Source organism: Protopterus annectens, chromosome 5.part0 (genome assembly GCF_019279795.1).
Source record: "Protopterus annectens isolate FY-2018-M chromosome 5.part0, PAN1.0, whole genome shotgun sequence".
Classification (NCBI taxonomy): domain Eukaryota; kingdom Metazoa; phylum Chordata; order Ceratodontiformes; family Protopteridae; genus Protopterus; species Protopterus annectens.
In genome coordinates, this window is record NC_056735.1 from 784,933,987 (window position 1) to 784,958,301 (window position 24,315).

The following is a 24,315-nucleotide window of genomic DNA, read 5'->3' on the forward strand; positions in this document are numbered from 1 at the left end:
ATGCTAAAGTCGTAGCCAAATGACATTATAAAGGTAGTGTACAAGTTTATTTTCTTTTTTTAATGTTGTCTACATCACTCTAAGATAAAAACAGAGTCTCTAGAATATAAGTAAATGTGAAACTCACTTCTTTCTGTACTTTGTATCATGTTTGGCTTTGGCTGGGATAGCTAAAAACTGTCGAGGCATATTCTGCTTTCCCTATTGATTGTTGTTAATTTACAAAGGCAATGCCAAAAATACATTTCATGAAAATACAGTAGAGAGTCGATTATCTGAATGTCGATTATCAGAAATGTCAGTTATCAGAACCAGCCTTCCAAAGTTTTGTGGTAGGAAAAACCTTAAAGTCTGAATATGTAAACATTATACATATTTGCTTGAGCATGTTTTTTGAGCTTGTAGCCAGCTCGTTTGTGAAAAATATTCTTAACTGACCACTGGAATCGCTGAATGGTTGAAAAGTGTATTCCTGTGTGCAGAAAAAAAAAAACAAGATTTTAGAAGTTTTTTATCCGGTTCAATTATGTATTTGATTATCCGAACTAACCTAGGTCCCAATTAGTTTGGATAATGAACTCTCTACTGTAATGAGAATTCTTAAAGAACAATTACATTCATGATGTATTTTAAAGCACATTTTTGTGGTTTTAAAATAAGGTATAGTAAACTGACATTATTTTATCTTGTTTAATTAAAGTGTATTGGTAACTTTCAGAAGCATCTTTATTTTACAACTAACTTCATTACCCATTATACTACTCACATTAAAGTTACAAAAAAATTAAGATTATAGTGTTTTATTTAGTTTCATTTTTTACAGTTTTCCCTATAACCACACCTACAAAATGATTTCATAGTAGATTTTGGACAGTGTGGTACATATCTACAAAACATATGAGTAAGCAAAAACAATTTACCTCTTTAGGGGAGGTTTACTTACCTACACTGAGATTTCCCTGATCCAAGGATCTAAACCTGGTCTGTGACGTTTGCAAAACATGCTGGAGAGGCAGACATGTGTCTCAGAAATTACCCATTCTCTGGAACAGGCTTCCTAGCCACTAAAAGTAGAGCCCTTCCCTGACCCACTTCAAATGCAGTTTGGATCAATGGTTTGGGAATCATAAATTCAATTACAGGGTGGCGCCCATGTCCCTTATGGACAGGAGCAGTCTGTAAAATACTCAAAGGCACAGGCACAAGTCGACGTCATCCTCTAGCCCTTAGGGATTGACAAATGGGTACAATCTGGGTAATAATGGCTAGGGTATGAGGGCTTGTGAGTTGTTAGCCTAGTAATCTGATATGAACCTATGTGTCACTTTTCAGTGTGAGGTACTCCACCTGCAAGAACGAGTTGACAACTTATCTATCTAGGAAGTAAGAAACTATTACTGATGCATTTAGTATGGAAATACAGTAGCCTATACATTCATTTAGGTAGTTAGGTATTGTGAGTTCAGTGTTTCATGATGTCAGAGCAGGGATTTTTCACCTCAGAGAAAAAAAAAACAGAAAGCCATCCTTATCAACAAAATAAAATTCAAAACCAATACACTTTATGCGTCAAAACTTGTATAATTTGGTGTTGTATATGGTAAGTTGGTTATATCTGACTCCAACAGTCTGTTTTTTGCACTTGCTTCAGACCATGACTAAAACACTTTAACTGTGATGAATGCCTGTTTCCTACAGTTTTTTGACAAAAAAGAAGGATGGAGTTTAAGTGTTACACTCACTAGCCAGTTAAGCCAAGTTGTAGAATATATTTTCAAGACTAGTACATATTTTATTAGCCATATGTGTAAGCGACAAACTCAAAAGTGTGAGTCTTAAAACTGTGCTCAGAAAACAGTAGAAAAAGGAAATCTGATTTCTGCAGTACCTTGTAGCATTCTTCTTACTATGGGGCTCAGTGATCTTGGAGTCTGTGTGTATGTATGTATGTATGTATATATATATATATATATATATATATATATATATATATATATACATTAAAACATACACTCACACACACACACACACACACACACACACACACACACACACACACACACACACACACACACACACACACACACACACACAAACACACACACATGCATACATGCAGGTTCTTGTCAAGTGTTCAAACTGTCATTTGTTGAAATACTGGCCAAACAGAATAGTCACAGATTAAATTTTGCTGGTACACCATTGGGAAATTTCCCTTTCCCCACTCTATTGCAATGTCAGACTTGCTGCATATATGTTACAGGCAGTGGTAGGGTATGGGGGGGGGGGGTTGTCATCCTGTAAAAGATAGTTATACTTTTTCATTTTTCTTTCCAAATCTATTGGATTCAATGTGCTTTTTTCATGTTGTTTTGACAGATGTTTTGATAGACTGAGCATTTGACATATACTCTACGTATACTCTACATGTGCTTATAGAGAGTATAATACCACCATATCAGGGAATGCAGGGACTGACCCCCCCCCAAAAACACTTTAATAATATTATGCAAGCTTTGATATTCACTGTTTAATTGAAGTTTATCATATTACAAGTCTTATATTTATGACATGTAGCCTATATTTTTATCTGAATGGTTCAATAACCATCCACCTATCCACAACCCCTTTGTCCCATTTTTTGCACATGGCTTCAGGTATATGGTAGCTGAAATGTCTCACTTTTATGATGAAATATACATGTGTTCATAGGTTCCTAGGTAGGTACTAGGCTATTGGCCCTAGGGCCTATATAAGCCTAGCCAAAAAGGTACCCTGGCTTTCGCCACCCAAGAAAATTATTTTCCTGTGCCCCTGTCGAGCAGAGCCACTGAAGTGATCCCTAGGGTGAATTTCCTATTTCCCATGCAATCATCAAGATTTTTTCTTATAGAGTGCTAATGAAGAGCTCTGTTTGACATAGATAGGTAGTCTGTTTCAGAGTATGAAAAGTCTCTGGGACAGGAATCTATCCCTCCAGCATGTTCTGTTTATTGTGGTGACAAGGTTTAGGTCCCTAGAGTGTGTAGCTCGGAGGGATTGGGATTTATTTAAGTGGAGCATGTCCAACAGCTCTGGGTTTGACATAGCTTTGTATGTTAGGCAGAGATCGCCTCTGAGTAGGCGATATGCGACGGAGTAAAGCTGGAGTTTTTTGAGACGGTCTGCATAGGGCATCTGTTTGAGGCTGGTAATCCTCTTTGTGGGGTATTTCTGTGGCCTTTCCAGTTGTTGTAGATGTCTTGTGAGGTACATACCAAAAGGGGCGTTGTACTCTATAATGGGTCTAATGAGTGATGAGTAGAGGGGAACAATGACCTCTTTTTTTTCGGATGAGAAACCTTTTGTGATGAGGTGAGCCACATAGAAGGATTTCCTGACCACTGTGGCATTATGATTATCAAAGGAGAGACTACTGTCCACCTGTGTCCCATGGTCTCTTATCACACTTTTGGCATTAAGTAGACTACCACTTATGTGGTAGTTCATGGGTACAGAGCTTTTACCAAAGGGGATGACAATACACTTTTTGGCATTGAGCCTCAGGCCATGGCTTTGACACCAGGCATCTGTCTCAGTGAGGCCCTTTTGTAGTATGTCCACATTGTTAGGAGTTTCGATTATGGCTCCAAGTTTGCAGTCATCTGCAAACTTTGCTAGCCAAAGACCTTTTGTGTTAGCCTGTACTTCAGAGAAGTAGATACCAAACAGGAGAGGACCCGGGACTGAACCCTGTGGTACTCCACTTGTCACTGGTCTGAAGTCAGATTTGGAGTCTGCTACTTTCACAGTGTGGGTTCTGTCCATGAACCAGTTGGCAACCCATCTTGTGACATAGGGGTTTATACTTGGTTTAGTGAGCTTATCTATAATTCCAGAGTGGGGGTGGTGTCGAAAGCCTTGGAGAGATCTAGATAAGCTGTGTGAACCACCTTACCCTTATCTGTGGCTTTGGTGACTGCTTCAAAGAAGTCAGTCAGGTTTAGGAGACATGATCTGCGTTTTACAAACCTGAACTGGGTAGGGTCCAGAGTTTGGAGATTACCAATGTCTTTGTTTATGAGTTCCATGATTATGTATTCCATGGCCTTGCAGACCAAGCTTGTCAGGCTAATAAGGTGGTAGTTCCCAGGGTCAGTCGTGGCTTTCCCTTTGTGGAGTGGGATAACCGTCGCGGTACACCATTCAGTGGGTACAAAGCCTGAGGTGAGGCTATGATGGAACATGGTACTCAGATAGGGTGCCAGTTCATTCTGTAGTTAGTGTAGAACGCAGCCTGGGATATTGTCAGGTCCCATGGATGCTGTGTTCTTGGCTTTGGAGAGTGTGTTTTTTTACCTGTGCAGCCGTGATTACAGGAACTTTGCATTCTTCCGGTATAGAGATGGGCCCTCTAGGGGGTGACAAGGGGGTAAAAGTTAGCATTGAACCTATTTGCCAGGATGTTGGCAATATCAGTTGGTTCTGTGTATTTAGTGCCATTGTGCTGTAACTCAGAGCAGATCTGAGTGTTGCCATTGAGATATTTGACATAGCTATAGAATGCTAAGCAGTGATTCACATTACATACTGCGGCAGTAAAGTAAACATAGTGGGAGAGATTCACAAACATGCTGTGCATTGCAGATGGTCACTCTGCAGAGGATAAGCTTGTGGAAACCTACTCAGTTTTCAAAAACAAGGTGATTACCCAGGCCAAAAAATATGTTGCTGTTCTCCACAAGCTCCTTTGTGGCATCACAAGAAATGCAGATGAATTACTTAACATACATGCAGACTGCTGCACGACTCAGAAAGCACTAAATCGTGTGCCATGGTCTTCAGAAATCAAGACATTACTACTCCGAAAGTATGGCTTACTAAGAATATCAGAAGTCCATTTCTGACTTATATACAGTGTTTTTAAACTACCTCAGAAAGTATAGTACAGATTTAAAATGCCTTTTGCTTTTTTAATCCATAAAAATGTAAAAAAGGCAGAACCATGCCAAACACTGAACTGTGAAGCAATGTTAGTTTTTAATGACATTTTCCACTGCTCTGAGGCACCATATACCTAAATACATACCTACTCAGGTACCTAACCACAGCAATGGCATCGATGTTGATTCAATACTGCCACCACATAAGTGATCTTCTGCCCAGGTATGCTATCCATTAATGAATAATATATCAGCAAAATGTTTAATTAATTTCAAAGTGCATTCTAGATATAATAACTTAAAAATGTGGATAGGATGCTATATTACTGAATGGGGCTTACAGATGAGTTTCTATTCCTGAGTCATGCCCAATACCACTTAATTATTGCTCATGTCCTGTTAGACACCATTGAGTAGCTAAGCAAGCCTCACATGTTTCAGAAGGAATTATGTGATGAGGGCATCAAGAAATTAAATGCTTTTTCTGAAATGTATGAGTCAGACACCTACATAACAAAGACATGAGATGGAAATGGATAGGGTAGTACAAAAGTATCACAATGAAACAACAGTTCCTCAGAACTGTCACATATTCCCACTTGAGCACCCACCCAGGAGAAGCTGTTATCTGTAATACTGCCATCTGACAAGTTAGCCTTCTGCTCTTTCAGCTTTTTGTCCTAGGTTGTAGACTTCTAATTTGCCACACACAACTGTCTGATACTCCAGGACAAACCTGCCACACTACACAACACAACACATTGCAACATTGCCTCTTTATATATTCATATGCAGCTAAATTGTGAAAGCACACCAGTGCTGCAAGACAATGATCCATGTTTTCTCATTAGGCAGATTGCTTCATTACCACACATAGCTTTGCTTCTGACAGTACAAACCATGGTCAGTATCCCGTATATCATTTAGCTGTGTGTTTGACCTTCCCAGCTTATTGTGGCTGCAGAGCTCATCACATACTTTATCTGGGACCTATGGTGTGTTATACTATTTTTTTTCCTGTATAAACAGCCAATATGCTTGTGTATTCCTCATGCAGCAATACACATGCATGTTATTAAAGTGTGCTGTAGGACATACTATCTGATATGTGCCAATCATGGCACGGCTTATACTACTGCATAATTTGCCATAACAGAGTTCTGTGCATCGGAATGCTGAGATGTGCAACACTACTTACACATGTACATCACAGTGAATGGCCTTTCAGTGTGCTGTGATAGCATAGTCAGTTGTAGAACTCACAGTAATTATCTTTGAAACACCAACATAAATAAACTTTGAAGCCATTTTGTTAATGCTCTGAAATCTTAAAATATAAATCATTTTGTACTTCTCCTTCTAGCAAATAGCTCATGGCCAAGACTATCAAGAGTTATTGCAAGTAAGATGTCCCTGGATGATGAAATCACTGCATATAAGAAGCTTTGGGACAATGAAGAGAGCATATGAAGTTTTTCTAGTACTTAATTAGAAATGATGACTGTTTGTCAGTTTGTTGCTCAGCATAACCACCCCATAATGGTCTGAGGTAGTTGCATTAGCAATTTACCTTTTAAATTATCTCCAATGAAACCACACAGAACTGTCACAGTTTATTTCAACATAACTTACACGCTGAGAACAAGCAGGGGTACCTGATAATGGAGCGACTGCTTACTATTTCCCATTTTTGATTATGCAGATATGTGAAGCAGGCTGTGTGTGTTTTCTTTTTTTGTGAGGGGGTACAGAGATATATGTAAGAAGTTTTGTAGGTATTATAATGCACTGTTTGTTGCAGATTGATGAGTATTATTTGTTTTCACATTTGGTGTATTCTACTTTAAGTACATAAAAGAAGAACACAAAAGGGTGAAGGTAATTTAGAAATGTTTTGGTGAATTTAGTTACATTTTTTTTATCGTCATTCTTTTTATTGGTATCATTTCAAACAGTTATAAGAAACAGACTTTTCAAGATGAAAATCTGGAAGGTAGTTAGGGAAGCATCAAACACAAGGCATATAACATATTTATCAATGCAAACTATATCTAAACAACTAGGCAGGATGCAAGGAAAATATAGTTTTGATCCAGTAAGTACTATCTGGGCAGATACAGCTCCATACAACATAACAGAGAGGAGGCACAGGTGAAGGTAATAGGCATTCTTCGATATGGGATATCTGCTCAGTTTCTGTTTCATAATATATGATGCAATATTCTTATCTTTGATTTGTAATGGTTAACAAATATTCTTCCAATTAACTTAACTGCAAAAATGCTAGCATTCTAGTATTAATACAAATAATTGATAACTTTCTAAGTTTGCACTAGTATAAAATAAATAAAAGTGGAGAAAGATTCAAATGGTGGTAATATATGTTCAGCATTAAACACATCAAAAGCATACCATTCTACAGGGAGAATAATACAAAAATCTAAAACACATGCACACACACACACACACACACACACACACACACACACACACACACACACACACACTGCAACAGCAACCATGTTGTTTAGGTGAACCTTACCTACATGCAAAGACATGCAGAGGAAAGGCAAATAAGAAAACTTGAAAGCAACACCAGAATACATATGATTGTGAAAGAATTACTGAATGCATGCTAATAAAAAAAAAGTATATTTGCCTCATTTTAAAGTTATATAGAACATTTTTACTTTGAATACCTCATAGGTTTAAGTATATATCAACTCAATATTCAGAAAACGCTATTAGCAGATATCTTTATGAGTAGATAACAACACACAACACATGCCAATTTGGACCCTTGTCCTGATTCCATTCTGAACAGCAAACATGTCAACTACTCTTAACAAACAAATATAAGCAACACTGTTTATTTAAACTCAGACAAATTTAAAACTAAGAAAAATTTAACATAGGATAGTATAACCACCATTTTGTTTAGCAAAGACATGCACAAATGCTTTCTAAATGCTGTAAATTGGAAAAGACCTAAAATGTATTGTTATTAATTTAAAAAATAAATACATTTTAAAAGCAATAAGATAAGGAACTTTCAACTATGTGCACAGACATATCTGTATGTATATATATATATATATATATATATATATATATATATATATATATATATATATACATATATATATATGTGTGTGTGTTTCTGTGTGTGTGTGTGTGTGTGTGTGTGTGTGTGTGTGTGTGTGTGTGTGTGTGTGTGTGTGTGTGTGTGTGTGTGTGTGTGTGTTCATGCATGCCCATGTATATACATATATATATATATATATATATATATATATATATATATATATATAAATAAATATATATATATATATATATATATATATATATATATATATATATATATATATATGTGTGTGTGTGTGTGTGTGTGTGTGTGTGTGTGTGTGTGTGTGTGTGTCTCTGTGTGTCTGTGTGTGTGTGTGTGTGTTCATGCATGCCCATGCATATATATATATATATATATATATATATATATATATATATATATAAATAAATAAATAAATAAATATATATATATATATATATATATATATATATGTAGATAGCTATATAGATTTGGGTTGAGCATTGTCTGGCAGCCCCTCAATGTGGGACTACACCCCCACACCCTCTTTACTTAGAGTATTCATGTCTGTGTGTAACACTAACACTGGGAAAAGATGTATATTCTTCTATTACTTAGATATTTTTTGTTGATGTTTTGGTATTCATTAATAGAACTGTATACTATGATATAGATATAGATGCATAGTCTATATTTCTGTATATGCATATGTAACTAAGGAAAATAATTTTTCCATTTCTCAACTTGTTCTTCTTTCAGCTTTTCCCGGTTAGGGGTCACCACAGTGGAACTCCAGTCCGCTAATGATTGGCAGCAGATTTTTATGGTGTTGAGTTACCAGCCTGACGCCCAACCTTCAATGAAGGCACACCCATTCACGCATGTCTTTCGAACGCTACTCGACCGCGGGGAGGACATGCAGACTCCACACAGAAGGCGCTCCAGCCGAGAATTGAATGGGAGTACCTCTCGCTGTGAGGCGAGTGCACTGCTCTGCAAGACTGATGTTTAGTATGATAATAACTCAACATGCTTAGTGTTTGCCAGGTCCAGTATTAATAATTATGTCTTGTTTACCTGGCACATGATTATTTGAACGCAGAACATCAAAACCTTGGAAGGGTTGCTAGTGAAAACAATAACACTGCCAAGGTCACAGAACACAGAAATATATATAGCCCTACTGCAAGCCCCAACATGCCCAAAATATATACATATACCAATGCTGAGATTACACAAGATCGGGGAAAAGACAGAGCACATGAGAACAAAACAACACTCACCTTCTAACTATTTTCTGAGTCTAACCATCAGAATAGGATTCTGGCCATTTTTCAAGTTCAATATTCTGAGTATCTGACAGCAGGTTGTCATACTTAGTACACAGGCACTTAGTTGTTTTGTGAGTAGGTGAAAACACAAAGATAAAAGCTCCACAATTTTCAGCAAATAAATGCTTAAAATCTGAAATGGTAAGAGCAGTATGACTGAAATATATATTGAGTACATAACTTATAAAACGATTGGTGTCAATTACATGTCAAAGTTTATATTTATCATGTTCTGATCCTTTGTAAGCTAAACTAACCTGAATATGTTGCTAGAAATTAAACTGCCCAGCTGCATCCAGCTCACAGGCTATTATATAACTCATCCTGCCCTTCTGTCTATTGTGTCATAAAAAGACACTCTTGAGCAGAGATCTGAGCTGTAAAGTCCAACATTTAACACTTGTCATGAGGGCCAGAAATACACTGGTGAGTGAGCATTTGGTTACTACCTGACAAAGCAATAGAATCTATTATCTTACAGTGCCTGAGGTGAAATTAATATAAATATTACATCTCAAATTATACCACACTTACAAGTCAACTAAAATGTAAACTGAATAATTGTTAATTTCATATACTGTAAATGTGCCCTGAAAATGAGCCATCAGACTAGATTGCAAAATGGCCAACCATTATTTCTGCTGAAGAAATACAAATGGTTTAGATGACAGAATGATGAAAAGAATATATTTTTGTCCAGCTATTATTCCTCAGAAATAAAATTAAGCATATTTATTATCTGAGATGGCACTGTTGTTCAAAGTTTAGTATTGCTGGTACACAATTCTTGGTTCACCATTTTCTCCATTTCAGTTGCTTTCTGTGCAGTGTGTGCTAATCTTATACTGTATTAATGACACCAGCTCACTGCCACTTCCCAAATATATGGAGAAGGGGAATTAGATGAACCGCCCACATTTGTGTAGCCCCTGGGTATGTGTGCAGTGCTTGGCTAAGTGTGAGAGCTGTATGATGGATAGTATCTCATTTGGGACAATTTTCTGCCTTTTACCTAGGACTCAATGAGGTAGGCCATGGCTCCTTATAATCCTAAAATGGATTCAGCTGATGCTGAAAATTAATGGAGTGATGGGTGGATGTACTGCTTGGCATATCAGTCTCTTTTTTTCATAATTTTGTGTAGTACTATGTAAAATTATTGAAGTACAATCATACAATGTTTTACAGAAATACTATAATACAGGATAAATTGGGTGAACAAATCCACACCAAAGAACTTCATTAATTGTCTTTAATGTATATGATAACAAACAGGTTAAAGCAATTATTGTGGTCCGTTAAAGATAAATGTATAACATAATTATTTAAAATTTCTGTTTGCAAATGAATAACAAACAACCTGCTACTTTCATAAATGACAAAGATGACTGGGAAAGTCATAATACAACCAATAAAAACTTTTCATTGTCTGTCAGTGCACGAGACTACCAAAATGCTTAGTAAGGCAGAGTCCTCCTCACTTGTAATAATGAAGCTGTACATTCAGTCAGCAGTGAACTACACAAACAGTGCTATCTGTGTGCAGACAGATTTGAAGAGAAAGAAAACTTAGTTTATTTAAACCTGGGAACATGAGATTTATAGACTCAAAAAAGACAGTTATCGCAAAGGAAAAAGTAGTTACCTGCTTAAATGATATGTCTTGCAGTGATAAAATGATACATTTGTTTTACAGAGTTTAGGGTAGGTAAGATGTCAACTAATGTGATCATCGTAAAAAAAAAATTTGATAAGAATGCACCAAACGAAAATGTAGTGGTAACCTTTTGCATATGTGTTATCACTCAGTTTTTCAGATTAATAAATCTTCAGAGAAAAAGGTGGAATAACGGCAGCTAAAAGCATATTTCAAAAATAACATAGTCAAAACATATTCCATGGGATTCACGAAGCTCCATGCAAGAATAAGACTATTCTTGCATGGAGTGGTTCATGTGCATATGCATGAAGATACTCTGCTGTTTAATCTAAACAACACAAACCATGAACGAGTGCAGTGGGCATGTTTCAGCAGTGCCTGCACATGTAACAAGCACCCTTCACTCAGAAAGTGCCGTACAGCACTTTGTAACACAAACGAGTGTCAATGTACATAACATTAGAGCCTGGCTCTAATATTATCTACTAAACCAGTGTCCGCAGACACTGAAATGTACATAGCCAACATTTCAGTGTCTGCGGACACTGAAATAAAAGGAAAAGAAAACACAAACACACCTAAAATGCAGCAGCCTTCAAGTGCACACCCCTGAATGTATGCACTCTTTTCCAACATGCATAGAAGCAATAGAGCAAGATGAAAGTAATAAAAATTGTTTTTTTAATTAAATAAAACCGAAATTTAAGTGGTGCACAGCTTGTTTGTATGGTACGCCGCTATGCTTAGTCTGACTGAAATCCTGAAAATGATAGAAAAGTGCTGCTGTGATAGAAAACATCAACAAGCTGCTGTAGTGTGGTAGTACTGCCATGGTTTAGCATGTAAAACATGCTAGGTTAGAATCCCTTCTCTGTCAATTTATTTAATAAACTTTTAAGGAATTTGAATGATAGATGCCAATTATATGGCTCACGTATAGCACAGTAAGGGTGGCAATATGTAAAATATAAATGTAAAAAATAATTTATAAATTTACTGAAAAAATATTGATTTAAGCAATGCTTTGCTAGTGTAAGCATTGCTTACCTGCTTTCAACTGTGCTTATCTGGTGTAAGCATTGCTATGCGGATTTGCACAGAGCTAAACAGCAGGACCAAAATGTCAGGTAAAGGTGTTCTCTTCCAAGCACAATGTTGGGGCATCCAGGAGTCCAGGGTCATGGTTGGGTTCCTAGTAAAAAAACATGATGCCAGGCTGCTGCAGGGCCAGTACCAGGGCTCCCAGTACAAAGCAGAGCCCTGGGACCAGCTTGCATGTGATCTCACCAGTGCCACTGGCATACCCAGGACTGGTGAGCAGGTACGTCACCACCACAATGACCTGAAGTAGAGGAAGGATGCACTCTTAGACCAGTGGATCCAAGAAACCCGAGTGCAGGATGTCCCATGTGTCTGTAAGTATGCAGTCTTGTATCTCTAAATATACAGCTGCTGTGGAGAGGTCCCAGAATGTTGAGGCTGATGCCGAGCAACTGGCCCCGCTGCATCGGCATTATGGTGAGTACAGAATACCTCCTAATATTAGCAGTAATAAATCAAAAATATAGTAATGGTAGTACTGTCTATATATATAATTGTGCTGTAAAAGTCAGGAATAAATGCCTGTATCAGGCTGCCAGCATTACAATGGAGTATTTCCAGCTACTGTGTAATACAGATGTTACTAGCAAACAAGGTGCAATATGCAGGGGAGGAATAGTAGAATATGTATGAGTTTGTCTGAGTGAACCTGCCAATTAAGTACCATGTCAGGGCTACTGTAACACTTAGAAATGAAAAGCATTCCCCTGTGCAGATCATGCAGGAATAGTAATTGCGGATGACTGAGTTGTACACAGATATGTATGTCAAAACTAATAAAGGTGATCCCAAACACTGGTGTGCGTCATCTCACTTGTACCTGAAACATATAAATGTGTATGTCCTGCAAAATGCAATAACTGAGGTGAACTGATTTAGCACTGCTTGTCTGCATACTTTAGAATGGGCATGTCAAATAACTGAAAAAGCAACAGTACATATTTTCATCAGAATGTGTTGTACTTGTGTGTCTGCAAGCATTGTCCTGTGTTAACCTTTCAATTTCAGCTGTGTGTAGTTGTGAATGTACTGAAAAATGTATAAGGCTAACAGATACAGACTAAAAACCTACGCTGTGTACTCAGGAATCTAAATTGCAGTATGTAGTTGTAAAACAGTAAAATGTGCAATCCAGCTAATGTGCACAAGTTTCTCAAACATTGACACCAATGTCTGTTTTGTATAGATAATTTGTACTGAAAATGGGAAACAAATAATGCAACATTTGATAAGAAAAGTACTGTGCATAAAAATATGTACTAGATAGAAATGTCACAAACAGCACATAACACCTCCGCAGTAGCTCAATCTGATAAGGACTAAGCCTGTAGTTCAATTTTGCACACACATCATGGTTCGAATCCAGGGACTGCCACTACATGTCAGTCTGGTTCTACAGTTGTAAACTGCAATCTGAATAGAAAAAGTAATGCACTGCAGCACATATATTTTCCACACAGGTAAAGAAATCTGAATAGAAATACTAGTATGATGTGTATAACTATGAAAGGTGTACAATTGCTGTGTTGATCAGCCCCAGTCCTACAAATAGATGCAAGCTAGCCATCCACACTCTGCAGTCTGGCCCAGACAGGCTCAAGTGTCACACTGTCACGGATAGTTTCCTCAGTTGCCAAGAAACCTGCACACAGAGAATGTCACAGTACATGTATGTCAAAAGCACAACACACACTCCAGGGCCTGCAACTAATATGTGAATCTGAAACATGTGTAGGAACAGCAGTGTAATGTGCAAACAGTTCATCTGCACAGGAACCACAGGTAAAGAAATCTGTATAGAAACAGGTATGATGTGTATAACTAAAATACGGGTGCAATTGATCTGATGATATGTACAGCTGTTGGTGTGCTGTAGCAGGCCCGTGGCCCAGGTAGAGCGTAAGTGTGGTCAGAATGTAGAGTAGTGAATAGTAATGTACTGACAAATATACTTGATAGCAGTTGTCAACTGAATCAGTTCCCTTCCCGCACCACTCAACTGATTCAATCATCACACTGAAACCAACGTGGATATGTTCCTAAATAAACCTCAACTGTTGGGACCATTGTTCCATTTGGTTAATCATTTGTTTAAACTGTGTGTATATTAATATTCCCTGTTGAATAACCATTATTATTGTCTGCCTGACATGCCTCTAACTGGCATGCTGTTGCAACTCTGAATGCCATTCCATATATGCATGGGTTCTGTTTGCTATGGCACTGTTATAATTGTACTGTTTTGGATAAATGCATGCTGTTTTGACTAATGTTGTAATATGTTGTAATGTGTTGTTCATGACTAACCAATATTCATTGTTAATTTCCACACCATAGCACATACAGGAAGGCAGATCTCAGCAGATCCGCCTCTCCCACCCCACCTGGCTGAAGCACCAGGTCCCAGCATGTCTGGGACCTAACTCAGACCTCCACTCATCTACTGGTCGTGCACCACCCTCAGGAGGAACTGCTGCAGGGGATGGGGATCAACCCCCCCTCCAAGTGAAGAACAAAAAGTACAAAAAGTAAAGGACTCCTTCCACTGAAAGTACTGCCAAAAAATCCAAATAGTAAATCCAAAAGTAAGGTAAGAATTACCATGCTGTATATGAAGCAACTTCACTTAATCAAAACAATAAAAGCAGTATCATAAGCACTTTCAGGTAAATCCCTTTATCAGATGATAAAACACTAGTAAAAACATGGTATCAAATATAATACAACACAGCCAAAGAAAATCAGTAGTTTATCCTCCTTTTTGCTACAGCTGGTGCTGTGCCATTGTAGGCATTTTAATTTCATTAATGTATCTTGCAAAGATGTCAGTGACATGATAAATTCAGTCTCACTTCTTTGCCTCTCTTGTGTAGCATCAGAGAGAAGAGTGGAAGTCCCAATGTCCATGTCCAGCAGCAGTTTTTGTAGCAAAAAAGATTTATTACTCATGGTTTTGAGATACCTGTGTGGTACATAGCCAAGTTCAACATCCTCAATCTGCTGGTCAGCCATGGGTATCTGGAGTCCAATAAAACAACAGCAAAGTAAAGAACAAAAAGTAAAGGACTCCTTCCACTGAAAGTACTGCCAAAAAATCCAAATAGTAAATCCAAAAGCAAGGCAAGTACTACCACAAGTATATGAAGCAACTTCACTTTATTAAAACAATAAAAGCAGCATCATAAGCGCTTTTGGGTAAATCCCTTCATCAGATGATAAAACACTGTGCAAGCATATAGAATTGCATAGTGATCATGTATTTAACTTTATGGTTATATGTCTTGTAAATAGAAGTCAAAGAATGGGTGACTTGTATAATAAAACTGAATACAAAGAGATGCAATGGATTCTTAGACTGGGAGCTGACAAAGCCCCACAATTAAATGATGTTGTCCCTTTAAAACCAGCTCTAGCAAAAAGGAGGTTAAACTATTGATTTTCATTGGCTGTGTTGTACTATATTAGATACTATGTTTTTACTAGTGTTTTATCATCTGATGGGATTTACCCAAAAGCGCTTATGATACTGCTTTTATTGTTTTAATAAAGTGAAGTTGCTTCATATACAGCGTGGTAGTGGACATGGTGAGGATGTTGTTACCTGGGATGAGGTTTGTGGCATGGTGCGCAGTGTCCTCCAGATGGAGCTGGATGACCGCCTGCACCAGGTGGAGAGCAGGATGGCACAGCTAGAGGGGCAGGTGGCCCCTACAGCCCAGCCCCCAGCACAGCCACCTTAGGGGCTGTGAAGGAGTAGTGGTGACTGCCATCGGGTGGGGACATCATTGCCACTACTGCCATCTGAGGGGCTCATGAGCCCTCCGATTCCCAGCCACCCTCCCCATCAAGGTGTTTACCTCCCATGTGTCATACACAGCCCCTGTCTGCTGTCTTGTCTGTCTGCAAATGCAACCTCTCCTACCAAACCTCCCTCACCACATTTACCTATAATCCTTCCTTAACATCCCATTCTCACCTTAAAAAAAGGACATCTGTCCCAAAAAAAAAAAATCACGTCCCATACATAGCTCTGCATTTCACCGGAAGATATGTACCAATCACACAATCTAACCCTACCAATCATCCTTATTGTATGATGCCCACACTCCTCCCTGTAGGGTGTGATGCTCCAAATTCTAAATTGCCCACATTGAAAGCTGCTGTTGCTGCTGAAGAAATGCAGAGCTATGGTCTTTTCCTACACCAGTCCTGCAAATCCCTACCTGTTTCTCATCTTGTTTTCCCCCTGCTTGCCCAAATTTCACCACTTTCCTATCTCCCTTTTTTCTTTTCTTTATTTGAAATTAGCATGGGTTTAAGCAGCCGTAAGCAAAGCTGAGCTCACGTAAACATCGCTTAGCTCTGCGCAAAACCGCTTACAACTGCTTTAAAGTGTCTTAATCACTCTGTGTCCAACAGACCCTGTTCTGCCCAGCAACAAAATAATCAGCCCTTGTAAGTCTCAAAACCAGGACCCTGCACATTATAGCCAAAGTGATTTACCACAAAGCCATTTGAGATGTATATCAATGTGATGTTTTCATAAACATATCATGCAGCACAGTCATTCAACAGTAGGGAAAATGTATTTATATATGTAGATGTATGGGTGTGTGTGTGTGTGTGCGTGTGTGTGTGTGTGTGTGTGTGTGTGTGTGTGTGTGTGTGTGTGTGTGTGTGTGTGTGTATATATATATATATATAGAGAGAGAGAGAGCGAGAGAGACATGTTTGTCTACATATATACAAACACACACACATATATATATATATATATATATATATATATATATATATATATATATATATATATATATATATATATATATATATATATATATATATACATTTTCCCTACTGTTGAATGATTGTGCTGCATGATATGTTTGAGAAAACATCATACATAGCTGCAGCTCAGATGGCTTACTGGTACATTAATGTGGCAATGGTGTGCAGGGTCCTGGGTCACACACTTGCAATGGCTGATAATTTATCTGCTGGCCAGAACAAGGGCTGTTGGATACAGCATGATTAAGGCACCTGTAAGCACTTGTAAGTGGGTACGAAGTGGACAGTTATGTCTGGTGTGAAATTTATGTTGGGACCACATTGCCGTTTGTTTGTTAAGTTGACAGTGGGATGTTAGGGAAGGATAGCAGGTATATTTGGTAAGGTAGTTTGGGTTGGAAGGCAGACAAGACAGACAAGACAGCATACATGGGCAGAATATGACACATGTGGTGGGTAAACACCTTGGACGGGGAGGGGAGTATGGAAATTGGAAGTCCATGAGCCCCCAAATGGAAACAGTGGGACTGAGGTCCCCACCCATGGGCAGTCACCACTGCATCTTCATGGCCCTGAAGGTGGCTATGCTGGAGGCTGAGCAGGAGGAGCATGCTGACCCTCTAACTGTGTCATGAGGGCCACAAGGTGGTGTAGCAAATATCCCAATTCCCTGTGGATCTCCCTATGTACCAGACCCTGGACCTAACATCAGGTGACAGGATCTTGTCTGTGTCTGCTCCCAAGGGGGACAAGCACCATCCCTTGAGGTGGTTCCAACTGAAGATAGTGCAGGACCAGCAGATGAGGAGGTCTTGGGTTGGGTCCCTGATTTGCTGTGGCCTGGTAACATGGCCAGATGAGATGGGAGAGGTAGTTCTGCTGGGAACAGCCTTCCCAAACACACTATCGTGTCACAGTTTTAGAACATATGTGGGTAGTAATAGTCAACACAATCCAGGATTAGTTATTAACCCAAAACACCAGATTTGGAGCAGTTGCATAGCAAACAGAACACATGCATCTATGGAACCACAGTGGCCATTACAATGGCATGCAGGCTACATTGTTAGCAACAGGCCACCAGTGATAGTGTTTCAAAATGGAACATGAATAGAAACATATTTCAATATTTGTTGCACAATAGGATATATGTCCCAAAAGTAGGTTTGGTGTAGACATACCCACTGATTTGTGTGTTCAAATAGGGTGGGGGGAGAGAGAGATGTCAATTAACAACTATTATTTCCATGCAGTATGAGTTCCTCAGACAATTTTTACCTCTTTATGTCTTCCAGGTACAATGTCGAGAGAGTGCCTTCCAGCTTATACACCCCAGGAAAATGACATCTTCATAAACTACCTGGTGCAGCAACACTGAACCTTCTTTAGGCATACAGTCGATAATCTACAGGAGAGGACTGCCCTGTGAAATGAGCTCATCCACAGGGTAAATGATGTCGGCCTGCATAACCTCAGTTATGAGCAAGTGCGACATTGGTGCACTGACCTAATCCACCACGCCCGTAAGTGTGCTGCTGCAGTTAGGAGGGACCAGCTAGCCACAGGTTGGGGTCATACCATCCAGCCCCCACTGACACATGCTTAGGAGCTCCTCGCCAGCCTTTGGGCACCCGACCACCAGGCAAGAACCTGCTGATAGCTTTGTGAAGGTAGGTGCTACCCACACAATGGATAAGGAGTGTGCAGGTAAGGCCCCAGGGTACATTAGTACACCACTGTTTCTTCTCCATCTTCATCTGTAAACTATCTTCATGCATATGTCAGATAACATAGTCTCTTGCTGCAGTGTAGTAATGAACAGATGTGCATAGTCTCTAGTATTGTGGGTTTGTACTCTTGCTGTACTGAAATCCTGCTCCCACCCTGTACCAATGCCACAGGTGTGGCTAATGACATCACATCTCTCACACAACTATGTAGGTCCCTCTGATATACCTCTTGGGCAGCAGCCTGTAGCTGGTGAGTATGGTTTTATTTGTTTCAGGTTTGCCAATACACCAGCCATGTTATGGCCATGGTATTTTCCATGCACACATTTAACACACCTACTCATAATGCATGCTGTACATGTTCACTTATTGTTGCTGTTAACCTCACTGCATCACAGTGGTCACCATGGTGGCATATCTGAAGGGTATGTAAGAGTTGTGTTGTATAACTAACAACATGTCAGTGGAAGATGTGTGGACAGAGATGAACATAATGGTGGGACAAATGTCCTACAGTAGGGACATGTCTGAAATATTACCCTTATACAGTGGTTACAACACTGTATATACCACTATTACAATGGCATCTGTTACAGGTCTACACAACAGCATATCACAATACAAAATTCCACAACTTTTACAGCCTGTAATGTGGTCCTAACATGAGCAATGAATGTGTAATATGGCATCCTATGTTAGGACAACAAATATGGGGAATACATACCTTAACAAACACTGTAAGCATATGTGTGCACACACTCCAAATAACATATTGTGGAAGCAGCTTTTGAGGTACTGACAGCATTCACTCTTCATGAGTATGCACCTTCCATCAACTACAGGTCCTCAATGTCATAGCAAGTAATGGTTTGCTGTCCAAGAAGCATGTCCATGACATTTGCCCTCTCATCTGCAACAGAGGCAGCTGTGGCTTGCACTCATCTTACAAACCATGGAATGGATCCCATATCCAAAAGGTAGCACTCAGGAGTGGGAGATGTAGCCTTACCTCACTATTGCGTATACCGTGGCAAACAGTGCAATCATGTATGTGACAATGAAGTATGGGACAACATTAATGTAGAAAATAAACAGATGGCCATGCAAGACAGATGACAACACATGTTGCAAACTGGTCATGGAGGCTGCATAGCAACATGTGCAACACTGAGGGACTTGCAGGAATATCTAGCAAGTATTGCCTGTGCAGTACCTGTGTCGACAATTGCATGGAGTCTGCATAACTGTGGGCTATGGGTTAGGGTAATCAGATGGAAGAGTTGTTCCACAGGAAACATCATCCAAGGCTCTCTACAGGTAGCATATGCATAACTTCAAAAATCTCCCAAAGTCATGTGTTGCAATATGTAATTGTGTACCGAGAACAAGGCTGAAACCTACAGGCAGTATTAATAAAGATACATGTGCTGCACAAGCAACACATCACTCCACCTCAGGCCCACCATCCCCATCTTTACCTTGCTGGCTCCAGTGTACACCTTTAGGTTTGCTGTTCATTAGCAGGAACTAGGCAGGTAGACATGGTGTTGTGAATTTGGGACATTGCAAAATGACACTCGTGTGGCACATAGTTGTCAACCATCTGCAAAAAGGCTGAGGATGGGGAGGGGTGTCAGCCTGAAACACAACAGTGAACTGAAGCACACGTTCAAAGCTTGCTAAGAATGGCTGTACCTGAACACAGTCAAGGTCATGAATTGTGCCAGACATAACCCTGATGGCACAGCAATAGTGAAGTCACTGTGTGACCGCCAAGGGCTGTGCACATTAGTTGACCTTGCAATCTGGCACAGCTGGGGGATATTTGTAGGGCGGAGTGACCAAATAATGGCAAGTGCAGATGGGCCATGCAAGTATACCCCTTCCAGGAATAGTGACTGCTGTAGTTCACTTAACAGGTGCCGTAACGAACCATTGTGTTAAGGGTATGAACACGTATGAAACCCACATATTGTATGCATCTCAATCAGCATCTGCACAACTAACAAATTTGTTTGATGCTGCATTTGATTGCACAGTTTAAATGTCACATATCAGGTGTGTGTAATGTTAGCATAGTCAGTATTGTGGCCCTGTGGCATATCAGAGAAGAGGGTGGCATGTCAATAAGGGTGTGTACATCATCATAGCCACAGTAAGCTTTGAAGGTTGTCAGTATAATTGAATTTTATTGCTCATACATGCATTGCTGATAATGAGATCTGCAAATCAGACATCAGGCATTCAGTATCATCCCAGGAATGTGTCAGACAAACACATAGGGGCTGTGAGCAACAGAGCAAACATAACTGTCACACATACACATTCAGCAATGGCATGTACACCCTTGAGGTATGGTGCACAGTATGTGCCAGAGTGCTGAACAGGTGCACAGCAATACTGTGTACATGGGTGCAGTGTGTTCCAGGGGAAGGGCCATCATCTCCTAACACAACTCATGCATCACAGAGATATATAATGTTGGTAACAGGGATCGAGTATAGCAGCAGTGCATGCTGTTGAGTGCCATATGGCATGCATTGTGACAGTTGCGTAATGAGAAGTCTGTGTAATATCTTTGTGCCACCTCATCTGTAAGTGTGTGTGCGTGTGTGTGTGTGTGTGTGTGTGTGTGTGTGTGTGTGTGTGTGTGTGTGTGTGTGTGTGTGTGTGTGTGTGTGTGTGTGTGTGTGTAGAGGTAAGCAATGATGTACAAGTCTTAAAGTACGATTTTGTTTTCCCTCACAGGTGGCGAGGTGGGTCAGGGTCCCTCCTGCAGGCAAACTGATGTTACTGTCCATACAGACTCTGACAATGATGATAGGTATGGTGAGGCACAGGTGGGGTTGTCAGGGGCTGAAGCTGTGCCATAGGTTGACATCCCACTGTTATCCACCCCATCCCCGCACGCAGTCACATTGCCTATACATACCCCATCACCAGTGGCCATAGATGAGGGACAGTTGGTGGGTGGTGGCATGGGACAGGACAGTGTGGTGACTATGGCAAGTGTGTCTGGATACAGTAGCCATAACCATATGACTGGCGAAGTACCACACAGGCAGATGTACAGGGGTGTTCATAGGAGGGCTGCTGGCCATCATGCCCCTGGCAGAAGTGCCACAGCAGGTGTCACCAGATGCATGTTTCAGGCCATCATGGAGGCACATGCATGTATAGATTATACCAGACAGTCTCAGGCTCCAGAGGGCTACTCATTCTGCTGTTAACGACAACATCCGTGATCTTGCAGGTGCCCACCGTTATTTTGCAGAGGTCCTGGATAGACAGTTGGGTGAGATGGTGGAAATCCTCGACCGTGGAATGGCTGTGTTTGAGCATATGGTGGGAGTAGGGTGACAGCCACATGGACGTAGGTCAGCACCACCAACAGATGGAGGTCTACGTGGACGTGCAACAAGTCGCAGCCGTTCCCATAGTGGCAGTATCAGCACCAGCACTGCAGGGGGGTGCTGTCCACACCACAACATAGCAGGCCACGTGCATGTGGCCCTGTTTGGTCCCAACAGGGGCCCGGATCCAGCTGACATTTGTCATTCTCAGGGGAGAGTGCCATATCTGGCCTTGTACCTGGTAGTCCCCATGGAACCCCTGGCAGGCACAGTTCTCATGTCCATGGCCAGAGGGAGTGAACTTCACACCCTGCCATGAACAGTCTGCAGCTGTCCAAAAAAACCCTTTACAGTGCAGCCACCTGGCAGAACTGTGTGCATGCATACACACACACATATCACCAACACTGCTAGGGCAACCCCATACCTACACTCCACATCTGCATAGCCCAATTAATAATGAAATCCCCTAACACACACACACACACACATGATGTCAACCAAATGGCTCAGCCTAGGTCTCTGGAAAACCCACAACATACCCTGTGCATATGATGATACCTGTGCCACATCACTGTCATTCATAGCATACATGCAGGGACTGGCTAATATGGTTCTGATGCACTGGGTGGATGTAGTAAGGTGTACCAATGTAATGCTGTGTAACATGTTTTCAGCAGGAAAGTTTAATGTTTACATGTCAGGATGTGTAGCTGTCCAGCCATGATGCATTATAGCTGTTGTTATCAATGACTGATTGTGGTCTGCATAACGTATTCAGTATGTGTTGTTGGTGTCTATGTGTCAGCAGGATGTTGGTCTGCTGTTGTTTCTTACAATGGGTATGGCACTGTGGTGACACCCTGAGTGTGCCATATCCTGGGTACAGCTGAGCACAAGTAACAGGTTGTTATAACAGTTTCTGCATGTGCCACATGGCTGATAGGTTTGAGGGGTGTATACAGGTGAGTGCATGGCTGATATCAGCAGCTCTTCTACAGTGGACAATGGTAAGTGTACTGGGTGAAACACACCACATGTTTGTGTGTAACACACACACACACACACACACACACACACACACACTCAGGCGTTGGTGTTGATGCAATACACAGAAAATACTGTACACATGGATGTACTTACTTTTGCAGTGAACCCATTTTAGCCTATGTAATTCCACCAACACAAAATAGACAAAACAACACATCACTAAATAATCAATTGCTAGTTTAATGTCATTGCTGATGGTACTGGCAGGGTATATGTCCCCTTCCCCAATGTAGTGCAATCCTGGAGTTGGTAAACGTAGGTGTGCTGGTGTGGGTGTCACAGCCCTTCACTTTGGAGGGTGTGGGGTGGTGTAGAACTGCAAATAGTGTGATTGACAACTACTTAACCTGTTAACATAAACTGTACAGTACTACAGCCGACTCAGCAGGGGGATACACACAACAATAACCCCAATGAGGATGGCTGTGTCCATAACATCCACACCCAACTATATATACCAACTCCAGTATCACTGTACAGCTATACAGTGATGAAGATGGCATTTACACATCTACTACATGTTTTGATGGAATAAATTCCCCCTAGATGATACCTTTGAAATGTTAGCAATTGCCAGTCAGTTCTCAGACAGATGACCTCCTGGCACATGTATTTTCTGCAAATGGAAGTGGATCCCTTAAGATACACCCACACTTACTTGGCAACACTGAGACTAGAACCCCTACCTAGGTACTTATTGCTACTAATGTGTTTGGTCTTAATTGCACACACCACACAGCTTTTAGGACGAGGTGTGTACAGAGTTTCTTGTTAAGTGAAGAACATCACCAGGCCTTGTACAGTATGGTAATGTGGGATGTACTGGTTATTAATGAACAATACATAGTGTGACATACTTTCATATACACATTGTCAAACACATAATAGTTATAAACACATCTGAGAGACCTGGGTTTATCAGTGCTAACTACCTTGTCAGTGAGTCCATTCTATTACAGATAATTTGCACAAAGCACATGCATCATTGGGCTGGATAGTGTAATCAGTTACCTGTATGGTTGATGGTGACAGTGGTCCTCATACAGTGGATCTTGGGACATGCACTGGGGGTACCATGGTGTCAAGATGGTATACCCAGCACCCACACCCCACATTGGATATTTTACTCACTGAAACCCATGATAATACTCTGACATACCCACAATCACACATTGACCAGGACTGCAATACAACCCCTGGTCTATCTCATCAGTGCTACTACAGGGATATGCATCTATTGCACATGCCACAGGGATCATAGGGTGATGGTTTGTCATGTCTCTCTTACTGTCAGC